General features: G+C 49.6%; 1 long non-coding RNA gene across 1 annotated transcript; it reads right to left on the bottom strand.

Moving 5' to 3' along the window:
* Positions 1-90: 90 nt before the first annotated feature.
* On the bottom strand, positions 91-12,262 carry LOC116914607. The gene is made up of 3 exons (XR_004389756.1): positions 11,880-12,262; positions 7,028-7,113; positions 91-328 (listed from the first exon to the last, which is right to left on the bottom strand). It is a non-coding gene; the product is annotated as an uncharacterized LOC116914607 (long non-coding RNA).
* Positions 12,263-16,846: the final 4,584 nt, after the last annotated feature.

Genomic DNA, 16,846 nt, shown 5'->3' with positions numbered 1-16,846 from the left:
CAAGTCAGCACTGTGCTCTCCAGCTCACTTACTGCTGCATTTGATTACTAATGCCTGGTGCTATTTCTGAGGCTAAAAGGAGTACTGACACTATCATGGCCAGTCTTTGAGGATTGGGATGTTAGCTCTTCTGTTTGGTTTGCTGTCAGGGACCACATTCTGGTGATGGAAAAAAGAATAAGGACAACTCCACCCACCCCCGCACACTCACCACAAAAGCTGGGCCGATTGATGTTTTCTGACAGCGCTCCAGTTCTTCTAAGCAGAGTTCCGTGGTCAGGTAGTCAGTGGCCTGTGTGTTCGGGATACCCCACCTCAGATCAACCGCCTGGGAATCAGAAGGACGAGGTTTCTGAGGAGTGATTTTTGTTTTTCAATTTCATTTGACTGAAGAATAGTGTCTTCTGACCAGTTTTGTAGCATTTCTCCTCTAAGGGGATTCTAGATTAGACAGATTTGAAGCTAGGGGTGTAGGTAAGTCACAGACTGCTTGCCTAGCATCTCCAGTGAGGTGCTGAGGGTGTGGTCTGTGGTAGGTGGTTTGCATAATGCACACAACTCTTAGACTCCATTTTGTACCAGAATAAAAAAAACAGAAGTAGCTCTCCCCTTTATCCCAGCACTCATGAGGTAGAGGCAGGCTGATCTCTGTGAATTCAAGGCCAGCCTGGTCTACAGAGCAAGTTTCAGGACAGCCAGTGCTACACAGAGAGACCCTGACTCAAAAAAATTCAAAAAAAGAAAAAGGAAGTGTCTCGTCAGTGCAATGATGGGGACAGAAAGAGATGGACTAGGGGGCCTCCTTCGGGCATCCTCCAGGATTCCCAGTGGTCTCTGTCTCAGGTCACAGTCATGGACTGCAAGGAAAGTGTCTGGGAATCCTGATGCCGAGGCAAGAGGGAGGACTGAGTTCAAGGCCCATCTGAGCAACACAAAGACCCTGTCTCAAGGGAAAAGGAAAGAGAAGAAAAGAGAGAGAGAGGAAACAGTTACTTAAGGACTGGAGAGATGGCTCAGTGGTTGAGAGCACTGACTGCTCTTCCAGAGGTCCTGAGTTCAATTCCCAGCAACCACATGGTGGCTCACAGCCATCTGTAATGAGATCTGATGCCCTCTTCTGGTGTGTCTGAAGACAGTGACGGTGTACTTATAGATAATAAATAAATCTTTTTTAAAGGGGGTTACTTAAAATCAAGTTTGGAGGGTTGGGCGGGCTGTCTTAGAGGTTGGGCGCTGTGGTGGGAGCTGTGGTGGTTTGTATATGCTTGGCCTTGGGAGTACACTATGAGGAGGTGTGGCCTTGTTGGAGTAGGCGTGTCACTGTGGAGATGGGCTTTGAGACCCTCACCCTAGCTGCCTGGAAGGGAATCTCTCCTGGTTGCCTTCGAATCAAGATATAAAATTCAGCCCCTCCAGCACCGTGTCTGCTCATGCTGCCATGCTCCCACCATGAGGATAGTGAACCTCTGAGCCGGTAAGACAGCCCTAATGAAATGTTGTCCCTTATAAGAGTTGCCTTGGTTGTTAGCATTCTAAGCTCTGCCCTACAGTTACCTGACAACAGCCAGGTAACTTTAAAAGGGGCTGCTTGCCACCCACCCTCCTCTCTTGTTCTCTCTCTTGCTCTCTCGCTCTTGCCTTCCTGCCCCTGCTCCATCCTCCTGTTCCCTTCCCCCATCTCTCCCCATGTGCTCATGGCCAGCCTCTACTTCTCTACTCTCTCTCTTTCTCTGCCTCTACTGCCTTCTTGACTCCATTCCCCACGCTCCGAATAAACTTTATTCTATGCAATACCATTGAGTAGGTCCCTCAGGGGGAAGGGATGGCTCAGCATGAGCCTGCAGAGGCACCCCACACCTCACCACACCTCCATAGAACATATGCCCCCTCTCTTTATCATTTTATAAACACATCCTATAGTGCCGTGTCTTAGATTTAGAAACTGCAGGTTTGCACCGCCCCACCCCCCACTCCTCCCCACCCCGGCTACTACACGGAGATCCAATCCCTAGCCTAAACTTCGGAGAACTGGTAAGCCCCCTCCCCCCACCGGTCAAAGTAAACATCCCCATGGTGCCAGGGCAGAGTTCTTGAGCTAGGAGCTACCCCTGTGCTGCCCTTGAGGATGGAGACATTCAGCCTTTTCACTGACCCTCGTTCTAGGACATTCTCCCTTGTGTGAGATTTTCCTTTCTCCTTTCGGTCTAATTCACAGTAAGCAGAAAGCAATATCCCTGCATGGCCACTAAACTGGCACTGTGAAACAACTCTCTTGCTAGCGATCTGTAGCCATCCACAGCGTAAGCTTCCCCTCTTCCCTCCCTCAATGCAGCTGTGGCACTGCAGCTCCTGGTTCGCCGCTTGAAAAGTGGGTCTGGCCCCACCCCTTGCGTCCTGCCAGGGACTCTGTGATACTAGCTTTCCCATGCCAGCAACCATCTGCCACCCCTTCACTTGGCACTCTCTCGTGCGAGGGGCTCCTGCTCTCTGCTCGCCAAAGCTGCCACTGGGCCCAGCCTGCCTGCTCCGCTCGCTCGCAGCCTCAGGAAAAGCAGCTTTGGCCCTGCCCACCCCTATCTGCTCCTGTCCTCGTTGCCACTGTCTTCTTTGACCACTCTGAGCTCTATTGTAGTTCTGTTTGGGCCTGCTGCTGCCACCGGGAGAACACGCTACTTTGGGTGCTTTCCCCGTCCACCACGGGACAGGTTAGAAACACTGGTCCGGGTTTCCAGCTGCCGGGAGGAAGCTCCGTCCCACCTGCCTGTGTCCGAGCCATGCGTGCGCACCACAGAACCACCCCTGCCCCTTGACACTGTTGCCACCGCCGCTGCTGCCACCGCTGCCAGCTTTATTTCTTCCCGTTCTAGCCCACACCAACCCTAAGCCAAGCGTTTCTCTACTAATGCAAAACCAAATGTTTCCCTGCTAATACAAAATGTGTTTTTCTCTGTTTACACAACCTGTGGAAGTTACTTAAGATTTTCTTTCCTATCCTGTCTTGATAAATAATGATTTTTTGCTACTGTCATTAAATTATGGTGTGCTCTATTCAGATTGGTTAATCGATACAGCCCTCAATCTTGTCAGAAGTCAACTAATTATTAATATATTTGTTTATGACAGACAGAATCTCTGGAATCCTTTAACAGTTTACCCCGACAAGGTCTCAGAAGATATGAACGCAGCTTCAAGAGTCTGCCCGGATTGAGATATGATAACCACTGAGAAACACAGTGGACAAAACTGGAGACCCTCAGAGTCAAAGATTTATCTAAATCAAGGTAAGTCATTTCTCATGTCATAGGTATCCGTTCCACAGAGAGAAAGCTCTCTTGTCTTCTGGGCTTGAAAGACAGACCGACTCCACCCTAGACGCCACAAAGACCAGAGACCATAGGGAACTGTTGGCTAGTAGACTCTGTCATTTTTTAAATAATATGACTTCTAGATTATAATCTATTCCCCAGATTTCTGACCACATTGACAGCCAAAGTAACTGTAGCTTGACAGCTGAGGAAACAGACCTCAGTTTCTAGCAACTAGTTCAGACACCAGCTTTCACAGATCTAATCTGTTACTTCCTTACCTAAACTTGGGTGTCATTGATTAAATGCTTCATATTTCCTTCTTGCTAAACATTCCACTATACAATACAACTGTGTAATAAATTCTTGTTCTTCTGCTCCACAAGAAGTTCATCTTAAAGAGTGCTCATGTGGTTAACTTTTGTTGTTATCTCTTTTGTAAATGTATAGGCTACAGGAAACCCACTCAGACCTACCTCTCACGGACCAAATAGACTCCACCCAGATAAGTACATCTGTCCAAAGTTCCCACTTACTACCTGTTCCAAAGGGTGGGATTCCTCTGGGTTTCAAATGTACATCTAGGGGCTGGAGAAATGGCTCAGCGGTTAAGAGCACCGACTGCTCTTCCAGAGGTCCTGAGTTCAAATCCCAGCAACCACATGGTGGCTCACAACCATCTGTAATGAGATCTGATGCCCTCTTCTGGTGTGTCTGAAGACAGCTACAGTGTATTCATATACAATAAAATAAAATCTTAAAAAAAAAATTTATCAAATGTACATCTAAGGAAAAAAAATGTTTTCTCCCCAACGTACTTAACCTTATTCTCTACCTATAATAAACATATGTGTGCCAGCATCTTATCAAGTCCAGGCGCTTACTACACCCAGGACAGCTCCAGAGAAGCCACCTCCAGATGCTCCAACCTCCTCTCACAGACACAGACGCTTCTACTGGGCTTCTTCTTTCTGACCTATCCTCAGGTGGTCCCATAGACCTTGGACAACAAGGAAACAGCCAACTCTAAGACTGGACCAACATCCCATACCCACGTTTCTAGGTTCCCTAGAGACATGTCGCCCTGAAGCAAGCAGGAAGCAGTCGGAGATCATGACGACCTGCTCCATCGCTCCTTCCAAATTTTTCTTTTTTAATTAAACCAAAACAGGGGAATGTTAGCATTCTGTCTAAGCTCTGCTCCACAGTTACCTGGCAACAGCGAGGTATGCCTGACACTATGAAAGAGGCTGCTTGCCCCTGCTCTCTCTTGTTCTCTCTTTTGCTCTTGCCTTCCTGCCCCTACTCTGTCCTCCTGTTTTCCTTCCTCCCCCTCTCTCCACGTGCTCATGGCCAGCCTCTCTCTCTCTCTCTCTCTCTCTCTCTCTCTCTCTCTCTCTCTGCCTCTACTGCCCTCTTGACTCCCCTCCTCATGCTCTGAATAAACTCTATTCTGTACTACACCACTGACTGGCTGGTCTCTCAGGGGGAAGGGATGCCTCAGCATGAGTTCTCAGAGGTGCCCCCTCCCCCCACACCTCCACAGAGCATATCCCCCCTCTCTTTATCTTTTTATAAACACATCATTGGTCATGGTGTCTCTTCAGAGTAATAGAACCCTAACTAAGGCAGGAGAATTTGCTGCTCCTTCAGAGAGCTGAGTTCAGTCCTCAGAACTCGCCCTGAGCATCTCGCAAATCCCACAACAGCCTGGAACCCTAGGTCTGGGAATCCAAAGCTCTAGTCTCCGCAGACACCTGCAGACACGTGACACAGACACCCACGGGCTCGCGTGCACATAAATAAAAAGTAATAAATCTTTAAAAATGAAACTGGCTTGGTAGGGCTGAGTCTGTGTCTTGGTCAGCGGAGTGCTTGCCCAGCACACAGAAAGCTGCAGGTTTGATGCCCTGTGTGTAGTGTGTGGGGAGGGGAGAGGGGGAATGATGATGAGGTCATGCCTTTTATCCCTGCACTTGGAGGTAGAGGCAGGCGGATCCAGAACTAAAGGCCATCCTTAGCTACAGAGAGGTCAGTGTCAGCCTGGATTTCATGAGACTGTCTCCACAGCAGCTTAACATTTTTAGAGATGTTGGGTGTTTTTTGTCTCGTTCCTTTTAAAAGGGGGACATGTCCAAGCTTGCTAGGAACAGGCTTTGTGAGGCATGGTATTGAGAACAACAGGAAATGACCCAGCAAATTCTCCTTAGCAACCACACAGGAGGTCCACCTCTGCTCACAAGCTGACAGGGAGGTGAGGCAAGTCGGGGTGTGGGAAGAGGTTGGTAGGAGGGAGCTGGGCCAAATGGCAGCCTGCAGCACTGACCCAGTGCAGGCTGGAAAGAAGGGGAGACCAAGAGTACTGGGAGTTCACTCTGCCTTTGTAAATTCTGTAGCCCAGAGAGAAAGAAATGCAAATCAGAAACAACTATGGCGATGAGAATCTGAGAGACTGAGAGGCTGAGAGGAGATAGGCAGGGGAGAAGCAGTGAGGGGAAGCCTCCAGAGGCAACCCCTTCCCTCTCCTACCCCTGCTGGGCTAGACTGGTGCTAGTGTTGTCGTCAGCCTGGGGCACCAGGAGGGTGGGTGTTAAAGGGCAAGCACAGCCATTTTGGAGCCTTCAGTGTGAGAGTCCCTTCTGTCACTGTTCTGCTCCGATGGTGCTGATGATGGGGCCCTCTCACAGGTGGGCCAAATGCTCTACCACTGAGCCATACTCTCAAGTTCCGCTAACTTTATTTTACTTGTTTATTTGGAAACATCATCTCCTGATACTTCCTAGGCTGGCCTTGAAATCCTGGCTCAAGCGATGCTCTTCTTATAGAGGACCCAGGTTCTGTTCCCAGGACCTCATGTGGCAGTCAGTCTATCGGTAACTCCACTTCCAAGTGACTCTGACACCTTCATCTGGCCTCTGCAGATATTGCACACATGTAGTATATAGACATGCATACAGACCAACACCCAATCATATAAAATAACGTTACATAAATCTGGTTTAGAAATCGACTAGGACAACTGGCTTGGTGGTATGGGGAGAGCAGGGGTACTCACAGATTAGCCCTGGAAGAACCAGGGATGTTAATCCCACAGAGCTGTCTCCTCAGTGGAGGATTTACAGACCTGTTTTCCACTCAGAAGGCTACGAGTAGATGTGGGTAATAACCTGGTGAGTTTGTTTATGCCAGCCAGACTTCTCCCCTTCTGTCTTTAACAGAACCCATCAATAGGGGAAATGTCACCTGCACTTTATAGCCCACTGTCTTTATGCTATCTCAGTCAGAGACCAAACCAGATCCTAGACCCTTAAGCTGTAGAACCCACATTCATGGTAGAGGTCACATACCCCTTGCCAAAGAGTTTCCATGTGGTCACACTTTATTATATGAACATGGGATTGAGATAATAGTTACCAGGAAAAGCATAATGTTTGCAAAATTATACTGTACTTAAACACATGAAGCACAGGGATCCGTCCACATCATTATATAATCTGGGCATGGTGGCACACACCCATTATCCTATCACTTGGGAGGGAGACATAGCAGGGTCACAAATTTGACATCGTCGTCAGCTACACAATGAGTTCAAGTCCAGCCTGGGCTAAATGACACCTCATCTCTGAAAACAAACAAACATTTTGAATTTTGAGACCCAACACTAAGGCAGCAAACAGAAGGCAAGGGGTGGCGTGGCTTTCCAGGTGAACACAGACGCTTACCTCGAACGCCAAGCCGTGCTTCTGGCAGAAGCTCTGAACCTCTGGGTAGGCTGTGCACTGCAGGGCTTCTCGCTCTGTGTCCATATCTGCAAGGTACAGTCAGGAGGGTGTCAGGGAGAAGATTCCAGAAGTCTGACCAGCCCACTGCTGTGCTCAAAAGACCAGACCCCTGCAAGATGGGAATCCTAAATCTCACAGGAGAAGGGAAGGGGGAGGGGGAGAGAAGTGGGAGGGGAAAGAGGGAGGAAGAGGAGGAGGACAAGAATAATGGGGCCAGCAAGATGGCTCAGCAGTAGAGGAGCCCACAGGAAAGAGTGAACACACTCTTCTTGAATGTTGCCTTCTGACCTCCACACACATGTGCTGTCCTGCTACACACACAACTCTCTCCACAGAAAGACCACACACAAAATGAATGAAATCTCAAAATGACATGGAGTCAAACCAAAGAAACCAACCGTTCCACATCAGCGGAGTCGCCTGTGTGAGCTCCGCAGTATCACAACCCAAGCCGCCCTCAGCCCCAGCCCAGGAGAACGATCCCAGTGTGGTGTGTGGGGCAGGGATCCCTGGGAAATGGAGCCTCTGGCCTCAGCGTGCAGGAGGTATTTCCGATGCTCTCCAGCCCCATGCAGTTGTGTAAATTCTCACTGTGTCCTCCTTATCCGAAGGAGACGCGATTCAGTCACGGTGGGCTCATAAGCTCTTGGACCAAAATTGGGATGCCCTGGGTTTCATCCCTTGCACCGCAACAAAACAAGAGAATGCACCAAACACGGCCAGGACCATCAGCGGATCACAAGCCAGATAAAAAAGGAGGGTCATGGACGAATACAGGCTGATCCATTCCAGGCTCTGTTTGTAACACATTACAGATTAGTCCCAGTTCCTCTGAAATAGAGTGAACCAGGTACGTTTGCGGTGCTGTGTGTATTTGCTGTGCTGACACAGAACTCACAGGTGAGGCAGGGACCTGTGAGCCACGCCCCAACCCTTCACAGGGGGATTCTAGGCAGGGGGTCTACCCCTGAGCCACGCCCCCAGCCTTTCATTGGGCGACTCTAGGCAGGTCCACCACAACCCAAAGTCACTGACTCAAAATACCTATTCAGAGTCTGACTTGGGAGCTGTCCAGGATGGCTGTCTGGATTCTATCTCCAGAACGAAAACATCAAATAAATAAACAACAACAACAACAACAAAAATCTTTTCTAAAGGAAAAGCTGCTTGGGTAGGAGGTTAGCGGTGTGGCTCAGTGGGAGAGCATGGGGGGGGGCAGACATAAGGGCCCTCGTCTTTAGACAAGTTATCATTGCAGCACCTGTTAAGTGTATGTGAAATGCTAGGTTCTGCGTCCAGCAACTTCCAAGCACACACAGGCAAAACAGAAAGAGCAGAGCACCCAGGGCATTTCTTGTGACCACCGGCTGCAGTAGCAGGTTATTCCCGCAACTGTGTTCAACAGTTTACTCGATGTGATGGAGAAAGAAACGGAGAGTCCAGGAGGAGCTCTGACAAGGATTCCGATGTGGGTCACCAGCCCGTGTCTTCTCACACGCGTCTTTTGGAGGACACCCTGAGGCATCGCTACGGTCAAGAGTGGCGGCTTGTCTCAGCCACCGCCCCACCCTTACCTGAGACAGTAGAGCTGATGAAAATTACCACAGCGTTGCTGGAAGAGGGTGCTGGCAGAGAGCCCGTCTGACCCTGGAGAAGCCGCTGGCGAGTGCCAGGGCTGAGGGGTCCCACATCCATGCTTCCCATCCGCCTGGATAATTCTTCCCCAGGAAAGGTCCTGAGACCCATGCACCTCACAGGAACACCTGAGGAACTCTCCCAGGAGGCTGGCCAGGTGTGGCCACCTGTGAGAGCAGACGTATCTTGTGCTCTATGGTCCCTTGGTTACTTGCTGCCTTGGTCACCCCCAGCACTCCTGCAAAGATGCCCAGGTGCTTGTGTCAGCAAGGGCTAACAGGCTGTGGAACAGAGGCTTTCCCCATGTCCCTGGATATTGTTGCCTCCTTCAGGCATCAGAGCTTCTCAAGGAAGCTTCAGTGATCACCATAGCAACTGTGGTTCATAGCACAGGGTGCTGGAGCCCAGGGACCAGACAATTTTTCTAATACCTGGCTTCCCTGAGGACTCTATGTAAATTGAGCCTGAGCCCAGGTATGCAGAGGGAGTCCAAGGAAGGGATGCTGGGAGCCTTGAGTAGATCTCTCTCTCTCTCTCTCTCTCTCTCTCCTCTCTCTCTCTCTCTCTGCCTCTGTCATAAACCAGTATTCAGGCACAGTGAAGGTTTTACAACATAGTTGTCTCTTGGAGCATTATGTATGCTGACCCAGAACACATCGATGTCTGCAGACCTCAGGAGGAACTGGGGCTAGGGGTGCCAGGAACATCGAGTGAGTGGAGGGCTTGGTGAAAGGCTTAGGGGTGAAGCTGCTGCCTAGTATCCCCCAGTGAGGGGCAAGGGGCGTGACTCAGGGGTGGAGCCACTCCCTAAAATCCCCCAGTGACCGGTGGTATGGATGGCTCAGATGTGGTCTAGTTTCTAGTGTGCACAAAATCCTAGATCAGTTGCTCTTAACCTATGGGCTATGACTCCCTTGGCAGACAAAAGACAGCTTCACAGGGATTGTCTAAGATCATCAGAAAAGACAGATATTTATGTCGTGATTCATAACAGCAGCGAAAGTAGTTATAGAGCAGCAATGGAAATAATTTTATGGCTGGGGATCACCACAACATAAAGAACTGTATTAAAGAGTTACAGCCTCAGGAAGGTTGAGAACCACTGCCCTAGACTGACTCTCAGTGCAGATGTGGGTAATTGGGAAGGAGAATGGGGAGGGAAAGAGGGAGGAAACCTCCCTGGCTGTGTCTGACGCTCCCCACTTCTCAGCCTTCTCGACTCCAGTGGCAGACACAGAATGAACCTGTGTGTCATCTCACGCAGCATAAGCACTGGCTCCTGCATTGTCTTCTTGGAGCATGGAAGACTCAAGCCTCCTGGTTCAGGCATCACCTCTGTCTTCTGAGAATTGAGAGCAAAAGCCCCTCGGGACCCCTGCCCCACAAGAAATCTGTCAGGCAGCATCATGGGTCAACAGGAGAATGAATGTGAGTAGCACACGACAGGAATATGAACTAGGCACTGAGGACACACAGAGTGCGGGGGGAGAGGGCAGATACATATATAAATATATACACTATATTATGTCATATATGTTACATGAAATATTAATATGTTAAAGGAATAGCTTGGTGGTGCATACCTGAGACCCCAGCACTCTGGAGGGTGAGGCAAAAAGGTTATGAGTCACACGTCAGCCTAGGTTGTAGCAACCCCTATCTGAGGAGGCTGGAGAGAAACACTGGCTACTCTTCCAGAAGATCCAGGCTCAGTTCCCAGGACCCACATGGTACCTCACAACCACTTGTAACTCCAATTTTAGGAATCCAGCGCCCTCTTCTGGCTGGAGGGTGCACTTCACACACATGGTACACAGACCAGAAGTCTCTCAGGAGGCAGAGGCAGGTGGATCTCTATGAGTCCAAGACCAGCCTGGTCTATAAAGTGAGTTCCAGGACAGCCAAAGTTGCACAGAGAGACCCTGTCCAGAAAAACTAAAAATAAAGTCAAAAGTTAAAAAGCAGAACAGAACCAAACCACAAGGCTGGCAAGATGGATCAGAGGGCAAAGGAGCTTGCAGCTAAGCCCCATGAGTTGAGTTGATCCCAGGCCCATACTGTGCAGTCCACACACAGGTTGTGTCACACTCATACACATAAGACCGCCTCATACTCAGCGTGCGAACATGTACGCTTGATGATCGCTTCCAGATATTTAAAGGAGGCTCAAGACATTTTGGTCTTGATCTTTGCCCCAAGACCCCAGGTCTTTATGCCCTCTGACCCTGGCTTACTCAATTTCTTCATGAAACTGAACCACTCTGTGAAAGGGGACGCAGGGGGAGAGTGTAATCTTTCCTATTGGTCTCTAGCTGTAGTCACTAAAGATAAAAAGCACCCTCCCCCCATTGCCACCAAAGTCTTCAATCAAAAAATCTCTCCAGATGTCAGTGTCTCCCTGGAGGCAGGATCCCCTTGTAAGGTCCCCTGGCCTAAACTGGACATGGTAGTTCACACATGGGGTGTTTGCCTAGCATGGGAGTGCACACTTATAATCCCATGAGTCAGAAGGTGGAGGCAGGAGGATCAGGAGTTCAAAGTCATCCTTATTTATATACATGGTGAGTTCAAGGCCAGTTTGAACATCATGAGACTGTCATAGACACCAAGTGGGTGGGGGTGGGGCAACCCTCAGGCTATGTGTGACAGAGAAACTATTATTCCAGATCAGCCTGGGTCAGCATAACAAATGGAGGCAAGCCTAGATTATAGGGGATCCTGCCTCAAAAAGGAAGAAGGTGGGGCTACAGAGATGGCTCAACGGTTGAGAGTACTGACTGCTCTTCCAGAGGTCCTGAGCTCAAATCCCAGCAATCACATGGTGGCTCACAACCATCGGTAATGAGATCCGATGCCCTCTTCTGGTGTGTCCGAAGATAGCTACGGTATGCTTATATATAATAAATAAATAAATCTTAAAAAATAAAAAATAATAAAGAATAAATAAGAAGGTATGAGGAGGGGAGAGAGGGGAGAGGAGGAAGAGGAGGAAGGGGAGGTGGAAGAAGAGGACCCGTCCCTACTTTACCTCCTCCCTTCCCACATTCTTTCCCGTTCTTATTTCAGTTTAAATGCTACCTCTCCTGAAGGTCCTTGATTCAATGTATCCTTTCAACCATTCCCTTTGGGCTCCACCCATATTCTGTGCGGTACTCACCCTCAGCTCCTACAGCTCTCCGCGTTCAATGCCTGCTCCCTGGGGAGTGTGGGTCCCACAGGTGCATACGTCCTGGGAACCTGGGTCCGCATGCCCAACGCACAGTAGGACTCACCGACAAATCTGAGCTCAGTGGGTGCTTGGGGAGCTGCCTAGTTTTGGCTCCGGTATATTACTGCAAACACCTCAGCAAGCGTGGGGTTTCTTCCACACATTCAGGGCCCTTTGCAGCACCCGCTCCCGGCTCTCCAGGACGCCAGCTTCCCTCTCACTGCCATGGAAGGCATCATTCGGAAGTCTCTCAGAGATGTGGGTGAAAGAAGAGAGTTCCCTGGGCTCAGAGCCACAGTGGAAACCAGGCTCTGCCTCTCCTGGAAACTTTTGTCTTAGTTCCTTTGTGGTCACCCAGCTGACTTCCCCCAGCAACTTGGATAAAGAAAAGGAACTGGTTGTGCCCTCAGCCCAGGCTGGGCGCCGGGCCAGGCATGGCGATTAACTGTTGTGTACCAGGCTTGACACCTCACAGCAGCCGAGCTCTCTGTGGCAGCGGTACCCAATGCTGTCTGGTCCACATCTGGCGCTGGCTGTCATGCCATCCCAGGGCCACAGGAAATGTGCTTCAGGACTGGAGAAGGGTCAGAGGTTAAGAGCAATCGTTGCTCTTCCTGCCGACCTGTACTCTGTACTGAGCAACTATCTTGGATGTGACTCATGACCACCTGTACCTCCAGCCCATTACTGAGGGCACTCAAGGCAGGAACTGAAACAGAAGCCATGGAGGATGCTGCGTACCGGCTTGCCCGGGACAGCTTGCTCAGCCTGCTTCCTTAGACATCCAAGGACCACCCGCCCAGGAGCACCACCCACAGTGAGCTGGGCCCTCCCACATCAGTCACTAAGAAAATACGGCTGTCTAATTCGACGTAAGACCCACTCAACAGGAAGGAGATTGAACTGGTACTGGAAACCTAGCCGGGTTCTCGGGGCTAAGGTCACGGATCTTAGAAAAGAATCTACTATAGCCACTTTGCTAGACTAGCGTCGTCTCTGACTACATCACACCTTAGACCTGCAGACGAGTGCAGCTCCCAGCCCTCGGCAGAGAAGCCTCCGCGACAACAATGCAGAGATCAGGAGATGGTGGGAACCCAGCCCCAGGGGCACATCCACATCACAACTCCTGCATCCGAGGCTCGGGGGTCACCTGCACAGAGGCAACAGGGAGATTTAAGAGCCAGACTAGCAGGAAGTCTGCTGTGAAACAGCCTCCCTAGAAATGGCTTCCGAAACAAGACAGGAACCAGGTCAATGTGAATGGACACGTTAACATGAGAGGAAGAAGACCGCACAGGGCTCACCCTAGACATGGAACTACAGGCAATGAAGGACAGCTGAAGAGGGAGAGCCTCTCCCAGGGCTGGGGACCCTCATTGCTTGTCCAGTGCAGTGCAGTCAGCTCTAAAACCATCTACACACAAACAACAGAAACAGGCTCAGCAGGCTGTAGTCATGTGTGTGAGCTGGTTACAGGCGTACATATATAACAATACTAACTAGGGCTGGAGAGATGGCTCAGAGGTTAAGAGCACTGGCTGCTCTTCCAGAGGTCCTGAGTTCAATTCCCAGAAACCATACGGTGGCTCACAACCATCTGTAATGGAATCCGATGCCCTCTTCTGGTGTATCTGAAGACAGCTACAGTGTACTTATATATAATAAATAAATAAATTTAAAAAAACAAAAAGGCTTTTTTCCCCTCCGGAGACAGGGTTTCTCTGTGTACTTCTGGCTATCCTGAAACTTGCTCTGTAGACCAGGTTGACCTCAAACTCAGAGATTCACCTGCCTCTGCCTCCCGGGCCTTAGAATTAAAGGCATGTGGATACATTTTGCTTACATGTGCTTGAGACAAGTTCATGTAGCTGGACTGGCGTTGAATTCATCCTCCTGCCTCTCTCTGCCTTGCTCCAGGACTGCAGGAGTAGCATTTGGGGAAACATTAGGTCTTTGGTTCTTAGACTGGTTTACCTACCACTGTGCTGCTCCAGGGCATTTCTGTGCGCCTTCAGCCATCTCTTGCAAGCCTAACACATCCCCCACCTTGTGGAACAGGCATCAAGGCTGAGTGACGTCAAGGCACAGTTGGCTGCTGAGCAGGGAAGTCGGTGGGTTGGGCTCCGTGCAAGCAGGGCAGTGGCGCCCTCTGGAGTTAAGCCTGGGAATTGTGCGCGAACGGACACAGCTCCTTGTTCCAGCGCCCACTCAAGTTCAGGAAGGAAGAGGCACATCGCCACGCTTGCACATTTGAGGGGATGATAGGTCTCTGCTACCCCCGAAAACCCAAGGCAGAGCATGGTGTCGCACGCCTTTAATCCCAGCACTTCGGAGGCAGAAGCAGGCTAATCTCTGTGAGTTCGAAGCCTGCCTGCTCTACATAGGGAGTCCAAATCAGCCTGGTATATATAGTGAGACACTAAAAATAAATTTAAAAAATTAACTGGGGTTATAGCACAGACACAACTAATAGATGTGACCTTCTGAGCTGAGAAGCATCTGTGCAGTAAAGGACAGGGTAACAGGTCAAAGTGGCAGCCCACAGAAGGAGAAATAGGGCTAATATCCAAAATATATAAAGAACAAACAGCCAGATATCAAGAAAACAGATAACCCAGTTTAAAAATGGGGTAAAAGTTCAAATGAAGAATTCTCAATAGAGGAACCTCAAACAGCTGAGAAGCACTTAAAGAAATGCTCAACATCCTTAGTCATCAGGGAAATGCAAATCAAAACGACTCTGAGATTCCACCTCACACCTGTCTGAAAGGCTAAGATCAGCAACACGAGTGACAGCTCATGCTGACAAGGCTGCAGAGCAGGGAGAACACCCTCCCTCATGGCTGGAGTGCGAACTAGTGCAGTCAGTGTGGAAATGAATATACTGGGTTCTCAGAAAATGCGTAATCCTCCTACCTCTCTACCGGCTATACCACTCTTAGACATATACCCAACGGCTGCTCCACCCTACCACGAGGACATCTGTTCATTGCTGCTATATTCTTAATAGCCAGAAATCATAAACAACTTTGATGTCCCTCAATAAAAGAATGGATAAAGAAAATGTGGTCTGTTTATATAATAGAGTTACTCGGCAGTTTTAAAAAATGGCATCATTAAAAAATAAAAAATAGGGGTTGGGGATTTAGCTCAGTGGTAGAGCGCTTTCCTAGCAAGCACAAGGCCCTGGGTTCGGTCCTCAGCTCCGGAAAAAAAAAAAAAGTAAAAAATAAAAAAGCCGGGTCGTGGGTTGGAGATTTGGCTCAGTGGTAGAGCGCTTGCCTAGGAAGCGCAAGGTCCTGGGTTCGGTCCCCAGCCCGAAAAAAAAAAAAAAAAAAAAAAAAAAAAAGCGGGTCGTGGCGCATGCCTTTAGTCCCAGCACTCAGGAAGCAGAAGCAGAAGAATCTCTGTGAGTTTGAGACCAACCTGGCCTACAGATCTAGTTCCAGGTCAGCCAGGGCTACACAGTGAGACCCTGTCTCAAAACAACAACAGCAATAACAACAACAGCAACAACAACAACAAAATGAAATGTAAAGATAAATGGGAGGAAGTAGAGGAAAATCATCCTGAGTGAGGTGTCTCAGGTCCAGAAAGACAAATACACAAATACGGCATGCATTTGCTTATATGTGGATGTTAGCTCTTGGGTCAATGAGAACCAAGCTCAATCCATTCAACTAGACAGGTGAGGTAGAGAGTAAGAGACTCGGAGGGGAGGGACAGATAGACCTCCTTAGAAATGGAAGCAGAGGGGTTGGGGATTTAGCTCAGTGGTAGAGCGCTTGCCTAACAAGCGCAAGGCCCTGGGTTCAGTCCCCAGCTCCAAAAAGAAAAAAAAAAAGAAGAAGAAATGGAAGCAGAATGGACAGTCATGGGTGGGGTGGAGCTAGAATGGACAGTCAAGGACAGGGGGTGGAGCTAGAATGGACAGTCATGGATAGGGGTGGAGCTAGAATGGATAGTCATGGGTGGGGTGGAGCTAGAATGGACAGTCAGGAATGGACAGTCATGGGTGGGTGGGGCTAGAATGGATAGTCATGGGTGGGGTGGAGCTAGAATGGACAGTCAAGGACAGGGGGTGGAGCTAGAATGGACAGTCATGGATGGGGTGGAGCTAGAATGGGTAGTCATGGATGGGGTGGAGCTAGAATGGATAGTCATGGGTGGGGTGGGGCTAGAATGGACAGTCATGGGTGGGGGGCTAGAATGGTCATGGGGGGTCTAGAATGGATGGGGTGGAGCTAGAATGGACAGTCATGGATGGGGTGGAGCTAGAATGGGTAGTCATGGATGGGGTGGAGCTAGAATGGATAGTCATGGGTGGGGTGGGGCTAGGATGGACAGAAGGGATAGTCATGGGTGGGGTGGGGCTAGAATGGACAGTCATGGGTGGGTGGGGCTAGAATGGACAGTCATGGATGGGTGGAGCTAGGGGTCATGGATGGATGGAGCTAGAATGGGTAGTCATGGGTCTAGAATGGATGGGGTGCTAGAATGGGTAGATGGATGGAGCAGTCATGGATGGGGTGGAGGAATGGCTAGAATGGAGCTAGAATGGATAGTCATGGGTGGGTGGGGCTAGGATGGGATGGGGTGGGGCTAGAATGGACAGTCATGGATGGGGTGGAGCTAGAATGGACAGTCATGGATGGGGTGGGGCTAGAATGGACAGTCATGGATGGGGTGGACCTAGAGTGAGAGGATTGAATGGGGAGTGGGGAGTGAGAGGGCTGTAGGGAGGGAACATGGGGAGGACAGCTAAAATTAAGGGTCTTTGAGGCATATTGTGAAACCTAATACAGTAAAGCCTCACAAATATGTTCATACATGAAGGCGATCTAAATGAAATCTTCAAACAATGGGGACACAGAGCCAAATGGGACACTGTCACCAAATGGAGCTTCCAGTGC

The sequence above is a fragment of the Rattus rattus genome, chromosome 13 (assembly GCF_011064425.1).
Source record: "Rattus rattus isolate New Zealand chromosome 13, Rrattus_CSIRO_v1, whole genome shotgun sequence".
In the NCBI taxonomy this organism is placed as follows: Eukaryota; Metazoa; Chordata; class Mammalia; order Rodentia; family Muridae; genus Rattus; species Rattus rattus.
This window is presented reverse-complemented; position numbering and strand designations above follow the sequence as displayed.